The sequence below is a fragment of the Corythoichthys intestinalis genome, chromosome 8, assembly GCF_030265065.1.
Source record: "Corythoichthys intestinalis isolate RoL2023-P3 chromosome 8, ASM3026506v1, whole genome shotgun sequence".
Lineage (NCBI taxonomy): Eukaryota > Metazoa > Chordata > Actinopteri > Syngnathiformes > Syngnathidae > Corythoichthys > Corythoichthys intestinalis.
Genome location: NC_080402.1, coordinates 17,848,955 through 17,861,968, shown reverse-complemented (window position 1 = coordinate 17,861,968; position 13,014 = coordinate 17,848,955). Strand labels below are relative to the sequence as shown.

Here is a 13,014-nt window from a genome sequence, read left to right as displayed (position 1 = left end):
GGGAAAGCGTCGCCGCCTACCCACCGGCCGCCAGCTCGACGAAAACGACCAAACGAAAAGGAGGCATGAAAGCTCGCCTTGATCTTTGCTAACATGGCGTTCGTCTGTCTTTTTTTCCTCTCCCCCCTTTCCTCTCCTTCAACCCTCTCACACATACACTTGGGAGTCAAGGCAATTGATGTGCTGCCTTTGATGGCAAAAAGAGGCCTATATTAGCGGCCAAAAAGGAGACCTCGATGAAAGGGGCCAAAACAGAAAAGAAAATGGACGAGAAAAATATGAGAAAAGACAAGAGATTGGCGAAGACGGGGAAGCTTACCGTGCGCCGTCGACGCTCGGCCTTGCGCCGCGTCCATTCGCCGCTCATCCCGATGCCGACGAACGGGGGCTCGAACCTTCGGCGAGGTTTTCGGGGGGCCGTCCCGCCCGCGGATGTGTTCGCCATCTTTGTCCCGTTGTTGTCTTGGATATGCCTCTCTTCCTCCTCTTCCTCCGCATCTTCATCCCTCCCCTTTCCGAGGCTTTGATCGTGCCTCGCTCCCCTCCCTCGCTATGACATCATCACGCAGAGCATCAAAGGGGGCTTCTGGTGCCGGACCCTGGGTGGAAATATGGAGCATAAGGAGAGCTTGGACGACAAGACACCCCTCTGAGCGTCACATCCATCCTATCCACAGGTGTACCCCATGGCCCCCTACTGAGACCCTGTATGTTTTTTTTTTTTTTTTTTTTTTTAAATCCATCAAGTTGTTTGACGCTCACCATATTGTCTCCGGATGATGGATGCCGCCTGTCTACACCTCATGCGTAGCAGTCCGTAAATCCAGTAAGGCTCCCATGTGTGATTGACAAAACTAGGGGTGTGACAAAATATCGAAATGGTGATACTTTGTATCCCAAAAGGTCATCGTTATGCTCCTGCCAAGAATCGAGATATCGTTTTAAAAAGGTGTCAATATCTAAAAAAAAATAAAAAGGAACCAACAAGTTGCTACCAAAATCTTCCACCATTATAGTGTCTCAGTTAACGCTAAGGCTGCATTGACGGTGTTCGACGCCCAATCCTTTTAGACTGGGGGTTTTCAGGGCATTTACAGGTCACTTGCGGTTCATTTTAGGGCATTTATAGGTCATTTCCGGTTGAGTTTGAGTCACTGCCTATTCATTTGGGTGATTCCAAGGTCACTTCCTGTTCTGTAACTTAAAATCAACAGGAAGTGACCCATAAAATACCCCAATATCAACAGGAAGTAACTGAACATCAACAGGTAAATGACCTTAAATGGCCCAAAATTACCTCAGTGCCTAGCATTGGCTGCCACTGACGGCCATAGGCGTTCAATCCGTTTGAAATGGGAGGGTGGCAGCGAATGAACATTCGTTCGTTCGCCGCCATCCCTCCCACATTGGACGTCTACTATTGATAAACTCATTCCAATTCACAGCAGAAGCTTATTTTTCTGTTTATTAGTTGTTGGTCAGAAAATCATTCTAGGATATTCTACAAATGTATCGATAATCGTTGTATCTCCAAATGTTAGATGAACGTTATCATGAGCTTTGTATCGCAAATCGTATCGTATCGTGAGGTACTAAGTGGTTCCCACTTCTAACTTGCACAGTCAAAATCTGTGAGTATGAGAATTAAGTGTCCGTTTTTTTAAGATAAGAACCGAACAAGTTTGAATCATCCAGGGGGAAAAAAAATTTTGCACTTAGGAAAACATGAAGTAATTGTACAGGAACAAATACTCATTATTAAAGATGTCGGGTCCGATCACGTCATTTTCAAAGTATCGGAATCGGCAAAAAAATATCGGACATGCCTTTTAAAAATTTTTTTTTTTTTTAATTTAAATACTTTTCTAATGTATTTAACGTTACAGACAAAATGTCTTACACTCAACCAGAGTAGTTTTGGCTTAAAGTAGGGCTATCAAATTTATTGCGTTAACGGCGGTAATTATTTTTTCTTAATTAATCACGTTAAATAAATAACGCATGTGCTGCACGACCCACTCACGCATTGTCGCGTACAAGGCAGCGTATATTGAGTAGAGAGAATTTTGACAGCCTTTGGAGCCATTTTTTATGTGGCTAAAGCCTTACAATACCTCTCTCAGCAATTAAAAATAACGTTCGAGGCAATCTGGGGAAGAAATGTAATAATCGATCATTTTCTTAACACCCTATGTTCTTTCCCAACGCAGAGAAGATATATCAATTGGTGCCCCTACGCACAGTCATGGTTGCACTTCCTATCATGCATTTGGGCAGAAGTTAAATGGCTGCAGTATCATTTACTGAAAGCTCAACAAATACACGAGATGGCAATATTTAGTCACAATATATAAAGTCACATTTATCCTTTAAGAATTACAAGTCTTTCTATCCGTGGATCCCTCTCACAGAAAGAATGTTAATAATGTAAATGCCATCTTGAGGACTTATTGTCATAATAAACAAATACAGTACTTATGTACTGTATGTTGAATGTATATATTCGTCCGAGTTTTATTCATTTTTTTCTTAATGCATTGCCAAAATGTAGATGATCGGGAAAAATTATCGAGAATCATTGGAATTGAATCGGGAGCAAAAAAAAGCAATCGGTTAGGGAAATATCGGGATCGGCAGATACTCAAACTAAAACGATCGAATCGGGAGCAAAAAAACATGATCGGAACAACCCTAACTGTAGTTGTTAGTTACATAAATTGTTATAAAAAGAAAACGTTTCATTATTTTGGACAAAAAGTCTCAGTTTTACAACATAGTTTATCGAGGATAAGAAAGCCTGAATTTTACAAGAATAAAGTTTTTTGTTTGTTTAAGATTCAAAAATATATACTCATTTCAGTGAAATAAAAGTCTTACAAGTCTTCCTTCTCACCCAGCACCATCAACTTGTGAGACGCTGCCCTCCACAACCCTGGATGATGGTCACCCCTTCCCGTCTCGCTTCCAGCTGGTGTGTGTCATTCCTCAAATCCTGTTAGGGCCACTCAGTGTGAGTGTGTTTCATAACACACACGTTGCACTGTCACCCTCAGCTGCCAAACCAATCCGATGGGGATTTCTAGGGAAAAAAGACAAAGTAGTCAAAAGAATTAAAGCGCATATAAAGCTCCTTTAAAATAAAAAAGGATTTCAAGAGAAGATGTTTTTTATTTCTTTTTCTTATATAAAGTTGCAATGCAGGACAATAATGGGTAACTATCTGTTTTACTAGTTAATAGATCATTAGTAAACTGTTGATAATGATTTATTGTTGATTTGTGAAGTATTTGTTAACAGTTTGTTAAGCATTGCTCGGTGTTCCAATATGGTTGACTATGGTCTTCATAGTTTGGCCACGAGTGCGACTTATACTCTGGAGCAGGGGTCCCCAAACTTTTTCCTGTGAGGGCCACATAACCCTTCTCTTCTCTGATGAGGGGCCGGGGTCAGTTTGTAACAGAAAAAGTGTGACGATTGCAGGAGTGCCTAAATGTAAAAATGTATTGTTTTTCAGAAAGCCACAATCAAATAACCCTTTCTGGATTCTTCACGGAACCAAAGTAAATAAAATAAAAATGATATAATATAATATAGTATAATATAATATAATTAGGGCTGTCAAACGATTAAAATTTTTAAGCGAGTTAATCACAGCTTAAAAATTAATCGTAATTAATCGCAATTCAAACATCTCTAAAATATGCCTTATTTTTCTGTAAATTATTGTTGGAATGGAAAGATAAGACACAAGACGGATATATACATTCAACATACTGTACATAAGTACTGTATTTGTTTATTATAACAATAAATCAACAAGATGGCATTAACATTAATATTCTGTCAAAGCAATCCCTGGATAGAACGACTTGTTGTTCTTAAAAGATAGATTTTAGTACAAATTATAGAAATTTTATGTTAAAACCCCTCTTAATGTTTTCGTTTTAATAAAATTGGTAAAATTTTCAATCAAAAAAATTAACTAGTAGCTCACCATTGTTGATGTCAAGAATTACACAATGCTCATGGTGCATAAAATCAGTCGCACCCAAGCGCCAGCAGAGGGAGACAAAAAACACAAGTAACAAGTGGACATGACACTGCTGTCATTTTAATCTGTTTGAGCGGGGCATATGCGTTAATTGCGTCAAATATTTTAACGTGATTAATGAAAAAAAATAATTACCGCCCGTTAACGCGATAACTTTGACAGCCCTTAATATAATATAATATAATATAATATAATATAATATAATATAATACAATATAATATAATCAGGGGTGCACATAATTTTTTTGCCCAGGTTCTCAGAGGAGGACCTGGAGATGTGACTTGGTCCTCATTGAGCTTGAGAGCCGACCCACCTGATGCGATAAATTTATGACAAGCTTTACTTAGAGCCAATTAACTTTGATTAATTATATTAACAGTTAATGCTTGATTAACATCAACTGGCACAACAAAATTGCCATTACTTTGAAGTGAAATGTAAAGAAATAAACATAAAAGCACCAATTCAAAATAAAGGGCATTATGCGGCTCCCACATTAACTCCAAGCCTTTTTAAAAGTGGGATGTCCTCCTCATAAGACCTCATTGAACGTGTATGTTTAGCTTTGTAAAATGCGAGCAAAAACACGTTTGTCAGTGCATGTCGCTGTTCATTACCTTTATTCCGCCACTTGTCCATAGGGCGAGTGGGGTCCTGTTTGACATCGATAGTTTGCTTAATTGCCACATGCTCTCTGTTTTTTTCGTGCTTTTCAAAGTTTGGATGGCTGAAATTCTTTGACCCTACATAAAATGCGTTGCTCTAATCGGCGACATTGGGATTCTCACGGCACATTTTGTACCGCATTTCCGTGCGAGCATCATTCACTTCTAGCCATGGTACCTCTTGTAGCCACTTTTCAGCAAAAGTCCTTTTTTTCGGTAGCTCCGGTGACGTCTCTGTCGTCTGTCTGTCTTTTGACGGGGGTGGGGGAACACGGAAGTAATTACTCAGTGTGGCCTGCCCCATCGACATTTTGAGAAGTTATTTTCTCGTGTCCGCCGCAAATAGTGGTCAGCCATCCGTACGCAAAAGCGTATGGAAGCCGTTGAGGGCCAGCGCGTTTGTCTACGTCCAGTACGCATGTGCGGACCACTTATGTGCACCCCTGAATATAATATAATATAATATAATATCATGTAATGTAATATAATATAATAATACTGTATTAATTAAATAGATAATAACCAAATAACCATTGCTCAGTTCTTCACAGAAAAAAGCCAGGACATAAATAACTCTATTGAAAAAAAAAAAAAAAAAATTTTTTTTTTTTTTTTACAAATCTTTTTTTTTTTTTTTGTTCAGGGGGCCGGACCAAATGTGGCTGCGGGCCGTATCTGGCCCGCGGGCCGTAGTTTGGGGACCCCTGCTCTGGAGCGATGTATGTGTGAAATTATCAATTCATTATAACTTCATTTCACATGTTATTTATGCTATACAGTCCCTGACAAAAGTCTTGTCGCTTATCCATTTTGTAGAAACAACTGCAAATAACCTGACTTTTTATTATTCAATTGGTTTCAGAAATGGCTCATATGAAAGCTAAGACCCACCCAAATGATGTTGAATGTACAAAAATATATGTTTCACTGAAAAAAAAATTATCATTTAATGAAGACAAAGGTCAAATTTTGGCAAGACAAAAGTTTTGTCGCCGACAGAAAGTAGTGTGAAAATTGAACAAAAAAATGTACTTCAAATACAAAAATACGTTAAATAACATAAGCGAATTAAGTAGTGATGCTGTGAGATCCAAATTGAATATTTTGTATGACTTCCATGGGCTTGAAGGACTGCATCCATGCGGTTCAGCAAGGATTCATACAATTTATCGATGAAGTCATCAGGAACATCAAAGAAAACTGTCTTGCATGCCTCCCAGAGCACATCAACATTCTTGGGTTTCATCTTCCATGCTTCCTCTTTCATCCTGTTCATGTCTGGTGACTTAGCTGGCCAGTCCTGAAGGATCTTGATCTTCTTTGGCTTGAGGAACTTTGAGGTAGAGATTAAAGTATGCGATGGAGCACCATCCTGCTGCAGAATTTGTCCCTTTTTATGGTAAGGAATTTAAGAGGCAGCTAAGATTTGTTGATATTCCAGACTATTTATGTTGCCTTCCACCCTGCAGATCTCTCGCACACCCCATACTGGATGTAACCCCAGACCATGATTTTGCCACCACCAAACCTCACTGTTTTCTGAGTGAATCTCAGATCCATGCGGGCTCCAGTAGGTCTCCTGCAATATTTGCAGCTAGTGTGGTGTAATTCAATGAAAGATTAATCCGAAAAATCTATCTTTTGCCACAAAACAGTGAAGTTTGGTGGTTATTAGCAAATTTACAAAATGGATAAGCAACAAGACTTTTGTCAGGGACTGTCGTTATCTGAATAATTCTCAATAGCTATGTTATGTTAACAGGGCACGCTGTTTAGGCATCGTGTAACGTTAGCATACGTACACTTATTCAGCCTGTTGTTCTCTGTTTTTATTTTAAATTGCCTTTCAAGATGACATGTCTGTTCTTGGTGTTGGATTTTATCAAATAAATTTCCCCCCAAAATGTGACTTATGCTCCGGTGTATGTTTTTTTTTTTCTCTCTTCACTGCGTTTTTTGGCTGGTGCGAAAAATACGCTCCTTATAAATTCAGATTTCCATGATAAAAAAAAAAATTAGAGTATTAAGTTAGAGTATTTTTAGAAAAGTTGTTTTTTTTAGCCTTAGCTTTTAAAAAATAATCAATTGTTTCTTGACAAGTAATTTTTAAAATTGTTCTTTTTGTTTTAGTGAAACAACCACATTTCAGGAAAAAAATCTTGAAAAATAAACATTCAAAAGACATTCCTTGACAGCAACAAATTTCTTTTTCTTTCTTTCTTTTCTCAACAAAAGTCACATTTTATGGGGAAAAAAGTCGAACTCATAACCCGTCATTTACAGTTAAAAACTTGAAGAGGTCTTGAAACAGGAAAAAAAGCGTTGCTTCACAAAACGAAAACTTTAAAAAAAAAAGGTTAATATTTTAAGGATGAAGTCACTTTATCTGTTTTTTTTTAAGTCAGTACATAAAGTAAAAACAAAAATGTTAAGTCTTTTTGCTCTCCCATCTCCTTCAATTTGTGTGACGCCACACTCAGTGCCTGGATGATCGCCACCCCTCCCTGTTTCGCTTCCAGCTGGTGGGTATTCCCTAAATCCTATTAGGGCCACTCAGTGAGTCTCTGTTTGTTGAACTATCACCCTAAACTGTAGAAAGTTTACAGGTAAAAGTTCTTTTTTGTCCATCCATGTCTGACCTGTTTATGAAACTCGCTAAAATGTTGGTACTGAGCCGGGTCATGAAAGCTCTCGTCTCCTGTGTCCATGCTGCTGTACTTCTTAAAGGGAACTTCGGAGTTAAAGACTTGTAGGCTCTAATAAGCCACAATTATTCTCTTTTACTAAAATATGTTAATAGAAACACATAAAATATTGCCATTGATTTAAAAAGCAATAACATTAAGTACATGTTTTGACCTACGAAGGGCGCCAAGTTTTAAGCGCGCAATGGACACTCGGGGTGACGACGTAGATTGTCACTGTCACTCGACGAATACTACTGGGTTACTGCAATTCCTTCTATGCAGCGAGACGCCCAACACATGCGCTCATCGGTTAAAAGCTGCAAGTACTTACTATTTGTGTTTTATTGAGTCTTTTCTTACCATTTCATTGCCTCAAAATACTTTTTGCGTGTGTTTCCTTCTCATACTTTTGAGCATTGTGTTTTCTTGTGGTAGCGTTGAAGCAGATTGTTGATCTGTTGACCACATTAGTCACGTAACATATTTATACCACCCTTATTTGATATTACTACATTTAAGTATTTTCTTAAGGCATCTTTAGTATGTTCTGTCTGTATGTACAGTGGGGCAAATAAGTATTTAGTCAACCACTAATTGTGCAAGTTCTCCCACTTGAAAATATTAGAGAGGCCTGTAATTGTCAACATTGGTAAACCTCAACCATGAGAGACAGAATGTGGAAAAAAAAAAACAGAAAATCACATTGTTTGATTTTTAAAGAATTTATTTGCAAATCATAGTGGAAAATAAGAATTTGGTCTATACCAAAAGTTCATCTCAATACTATGTTATGTACCCTTTGTTGGCAGTAACGGAGGCCAAATGTTTTCTGTAACTCTTCAAAAGCTTTTCACACACTGTTGCTGGTATTTTTGCCCATTGCTCCATACAGATCTCCTCTAGAGCAGTGATGTTTTGGGGCTGTCGTTGGGCAACACTGACTTTCAACTCCCTCCTCACCCCGTGGCGTCAAAACGATAACAAGAACGGGGAGCAAAAATCTCAGAACCACACGGGGGGCGCTAGTGAATGACCTACAGAGAGCTGGGACCACAGTAACAAAGGCTACTATTAGTAACACAATGCGCCGCCAGGGACTCAAATCCTGCACTGCCAGATGTGTCCCCCTGCTGAAGAAAGTACACGTCCAGTTGCCTGGTACACCAGACTCCCCACTGTTCCAACTATTGAGTCTGGCCACCATTCAGCGGATACAATTTCCAGGGCGGAGCAAGCCACAGCAAACAGACAGCGGAGTGGACCAATCAGCGACGGGCAGACGTGACGTTGGTAAAACGACGAGGGCAGGACGAGGGACTTGCGCACGAAAGGAAACATACGAGGAGAGCGGAGTTTATTCGACATAGCTAGCGCGAGACAGACTGTTGTCTATGACTCGTGTCGATGTGTTTTTGGTAATTTAAAACGGATTTTACCGTGGATTGGAACATATTCTCGGCTCTCCTGTTCACCGTCTGTGTTGTCGTGAAGACGACAAGAGTCGGCAAGAGTCACGTTGCTCGTTAAGAACACGTCACGCAAATAAACGAATCTGATTTGTCGATTGATTTTGTACCTGCTCGAGAGGCCGTTAATGGAATGGTTCCCAGACTTTTCTCTCAGTGTTTGAAAAATACAGGGAGAACAGTCTGGCCGTGCCAGGCAACACGTCCAGGCCCGTCTGCGGTTCACGAGAGAGCATTTGGATGATCCAGAAGAGGACTGTGAGAATGTGTTATGGTCAGATGAAACCAATATAGAACTTTTTGGTAGAAACTCAGGTTCTCTTGTTTGGAGGAAAAAGAATACTGAATTGCACCATACCCACTGTGAAGCATGGGGGTGGAAACATCATGCCTTGAGACTGTTTTTCTGCAAAGGGACCAGGACGACTGATCTGTGTAAAGGAAAGAATGAATGGGGCCATGTATCGAGAGATTTTGAGTGAAAATCTCCTTCCATCAGCAAGGGTATTGAAGATGAGACGTGGCTGGGTCTTTCAGCATGACAATGATCCCAAACACACAGCCAGGGCAACAAAGGAGTGGCTTCGTAAGAAGCATTTCAAGGTCCTGGAGTGGCCTAGCCAGTCTCCAGGTCTCTACCCCATAGAAAATCCGTGGAGGGGGTTGAAAGTCCGTGTTGCCCAATGACAGCCCCAAAACATCACTGCTCTAGAGGAGATCTGCATGGAGGAATGGGCCAAAATACCAGCAACAGTGTGTGAAAAGCTTGTGAAGAGTTACAGAAAACATTTGGCCTCCATTATTGCCAACAAAGGGTACATAACAAAGTATTGAGATGAACTTTTGGTATTGACCAAATACTTATTTTCCACAATGATTTGCAAATAAATTCTTTAAAAATCAAGCAATGTGATTTCTGTTTTTTTCCACATTCTGTCTCTCATGGTTGAGGTTTACCCATGTTGACAATTACAGGCCTCTCTAATATTTTCAAGTGGGAGAACTTGCACAGTTAGTGGTTGACTAAATAATTATTTGCCCCGCTGAATATTCCTCACTGTATATAGTAATATAGATGTGAAGTCAAGTACAGGGGTCAATCATACCTGACAAAAATGTCTCAAGGATACATCCCTGAAAGAGAACAGGAAGTCAACCATTTTGTTTTCTGCAAGAAATCCTCTAGGATTAGCCAAGAAAAGCTCTAACGGCATTTATTTTGACTTTTACTTTTTAAAATACTCCTTTCACATTTGAATTTGCACCCTCTGGTGACATTCAGTTCACTTTGCCACTAATGAAATATACAGTGTAATGTAAATCATATTTAGTCAGATCTCCCAATCACATGAACAGCTATTTCCATGCAAATTGCATATTGCTACAGGTATTAAGAAAACTCATTCCAACATATTAATAGCCCTCCCATCACTTCTTTTTCTTCCTCCACAAATTACTTCCTCATAATCCTCATCAGCTAAATCCCACTGGCCCACCTGTAGGATCGTCGAGGGTAAACACTATTAGCGGGCTGCTGAGGTTTGATAAGCATTTTTCTATTAGTACAATACAACATCCCTCCTCCCGGCCTATTATACACTCCTAAATGTTCCCATCATGCAAACTAACAATGGATGGAAAATAAACAAATTACGTGCAATGTGTGTCTGTGCGTGTGGGTGGGAAGAAGCAGCAGCAGCAGCACCTGCCTGGAGGCCACGAGGGCAGAAAACAGCTCGCCGCTAAATCCCAGTTTGGCACACGAGCGCGTAAACATCACTTTTTCTTTTTCTCTTAGTGCTGCAAGTTGTCAAGCATAATAATGCTGTATGAAACATAACGTGGCTCATTGCACACACATATAAGGTGGCTTGCAGTGCACAGCGCAACCTCATTTAAATAACAATGACACTCATCTACTATTCCATTATGCAAACAAGTGTACAGTGTACTGCAGTTTATTTATGACAAAGATGATTTTTTTTGCAAGAAAAATGTGGTTAAAAATTAAGAAAAAAAGTAAGATTCTTCCAGATGAATATTTGTCATTTGATATGGAAGCATATTTTTGCGATCACAGAATAAATGTTTAAGCTAGGCATGTGCCGGTTACCGTTTTCAAGGTTTACCGTGGTATGAAAATGTCATGGTTCCAAAACCACAAAAATTTTCCGTCATACTGTAGTACGGTATTAGCTAAGGGTGTAACGGTACATGTATTTGTATTGAACCGTTTCGGTACGTGGTGGTCGGTTCGGAACGGAGGCGTACCGAACGAGTTTCTGACGTAATGTAACCCTTACTTTTCGAGGCTGTGAGTCGATCGGGTTACAGTTTCTTTGTGTAGATTATATTTACTCCTTCTTCTCTACTATAATGAGGACCAACACGGTACGACAGTATAACCCAGAAACGTCAACGGCGTGACAACGTGGCCGCCGCGAGAATGCAGTGAAACGCGGGCGTTAAGTCAATCAGCCAATGCACAGCAGTCGCAGTGCGGCCACGTGTTAGACGCGTCCCAGAAGCGGTTCAACACGACGCACGTGAAAAGAACGCCACAGTTTATTATTTGACGCGAGACGCGACCCTCCTGCGTCAATACTACTAACGGTAGCTAGGCTCGGGCAGACCGGAAGTCACTCGTGTAAAAATACGGTGGATCCGGTCGATCTTCAAACTAATATGCAATCGTAACCCACTTTTTGAGTCCATCAGATCTCTTGAGTGGTAGATCGGGGCACAGTTGACTTGTCTTTGTTGATTTACTGCTGTCTTCTTTGCTATAATAATAACCAACACGGCCCCGTGTTCAATACAAAACCCTCCTACCACAACAAAACAAGTAGGAACTAATATTCACATAGGAACTAAAGTTATACAACATAAAATATACACTATAAATGAATATTACATCACATTTGTAAAATATAAACACATAATAAAATAAATAATAGCCCATTTGAATAAAATAAATTGAAATGAGCTAAAACACCTTTAATTAAATAATAAGAATAATACACAGATCCTGCTTACACAATTAAATTTATTAATTTCTGTGTGGCGCTTTACCTTGAGAAAATCCACCAATAAAGCTTTTGAAAACCGTTCATAAGAAAAAATGATTCATTGAGGCATTTCATTTGTAAAATACATGTTAAAATCTTTGTCATTGGGATTGCTTTTCTCTTTAGCACAGGACTTCTTTTTTCGTCTTTCTTTCAGAAAGAAAGCTGACCAATACGCGGGTTCTGAAAGGCAAATTGTTGCTGGATTATCTTTAAATACCCGCTACTTTTTGAGCAGAATTCTAGCTTTGTATAGGCTAATGTTCCTAGTGTTGAAAGCACAAAGGTGTGTATTAAACAACTAGCACATTTATATTTTGCATTTTGTTTTCTTACTGTCGCGAAAATGAAGCAAACCGAGATCTCAAAACCGAGGTACGTACCAAACCAGGATTTTTGTGTACCGTTACACCCCTAGTATTAGCTATTATTTACTTCCCAAAAATGCAGCGAGAAATCCGTGGCTTGGAGCAGCAGCGCTCACCCCTGCCCCTCCGGTTGTTGCTCTGTCCTGTGTTTGTCAGTAATACTACATGTAAGCATTTTCCCCCCTCAAAGAAGACAAAGTTGCTATTATGGGAGTACTTCGGCTATTGAAAACTGTTGAGAGAAAAGGTGGAGGAAATGTTTTGTATTCATAAATGTGTCCTCAGTTGATGTTGAAATAATGTTCCTATTGCTTGTTATTATTGACATATTATCTTTTCGCCACAAGATGGTAGGATGGGACTTAATTGTCTAAAGTGCTACTTTTATTACTTCTTTGTGTTTGACTTTGATTTGTGGGATTGCCTGTGAAGACAGCAATGAGAGAGGATGTATCCGCATGTCAATGGAAATTAAGTACGCCGAGTTTTGGCTAAAAGACAACTTATTCTCCGTCAATTCTTCCTACGAATGCAACGTTGAGCTGCAACCACCTCGACAAAAACAAACAGATGGCCGTGGCTTTTAGGAGGAAGGAAAGTCGACTTGCCAGACATGCTTGTGGAAGGTGGTTGCCAGTAAGGATGCAACAATACTCGGTTTTATATTGAACTGTTCGATACGCCCTCTTCTATTCAATACGCAAAAAC

The 13,014-nt window shown here is 39.7% G+C and overlaps 1 protein-coding gene across 2 annotated transcripts in view; it reads right to left on the bottom strand.

Moving 5' to 3' along the window:
* Positions 1 to 520, bottom strand: part of LOC130920284 (axin-1-like) — a 57,751-nt gene extending 57,231 nt beyond the window's left edge. Inside the window, exon 1 of one of the 2 annotated variants that reach the window (XM_057843382.1) lies at positions 320 to 520. The gene's annotated coding sequence lies outside the window, so the exon portion shown is untranslated. The remainder of the gene's footprint in view (positions 1 to 319) is intronic. The other variant, XM_057843381.1, reaches the window with a different exon arrangement.
* Positions 521 to 13,014: the final 12,494 nt, after the last annotated feature.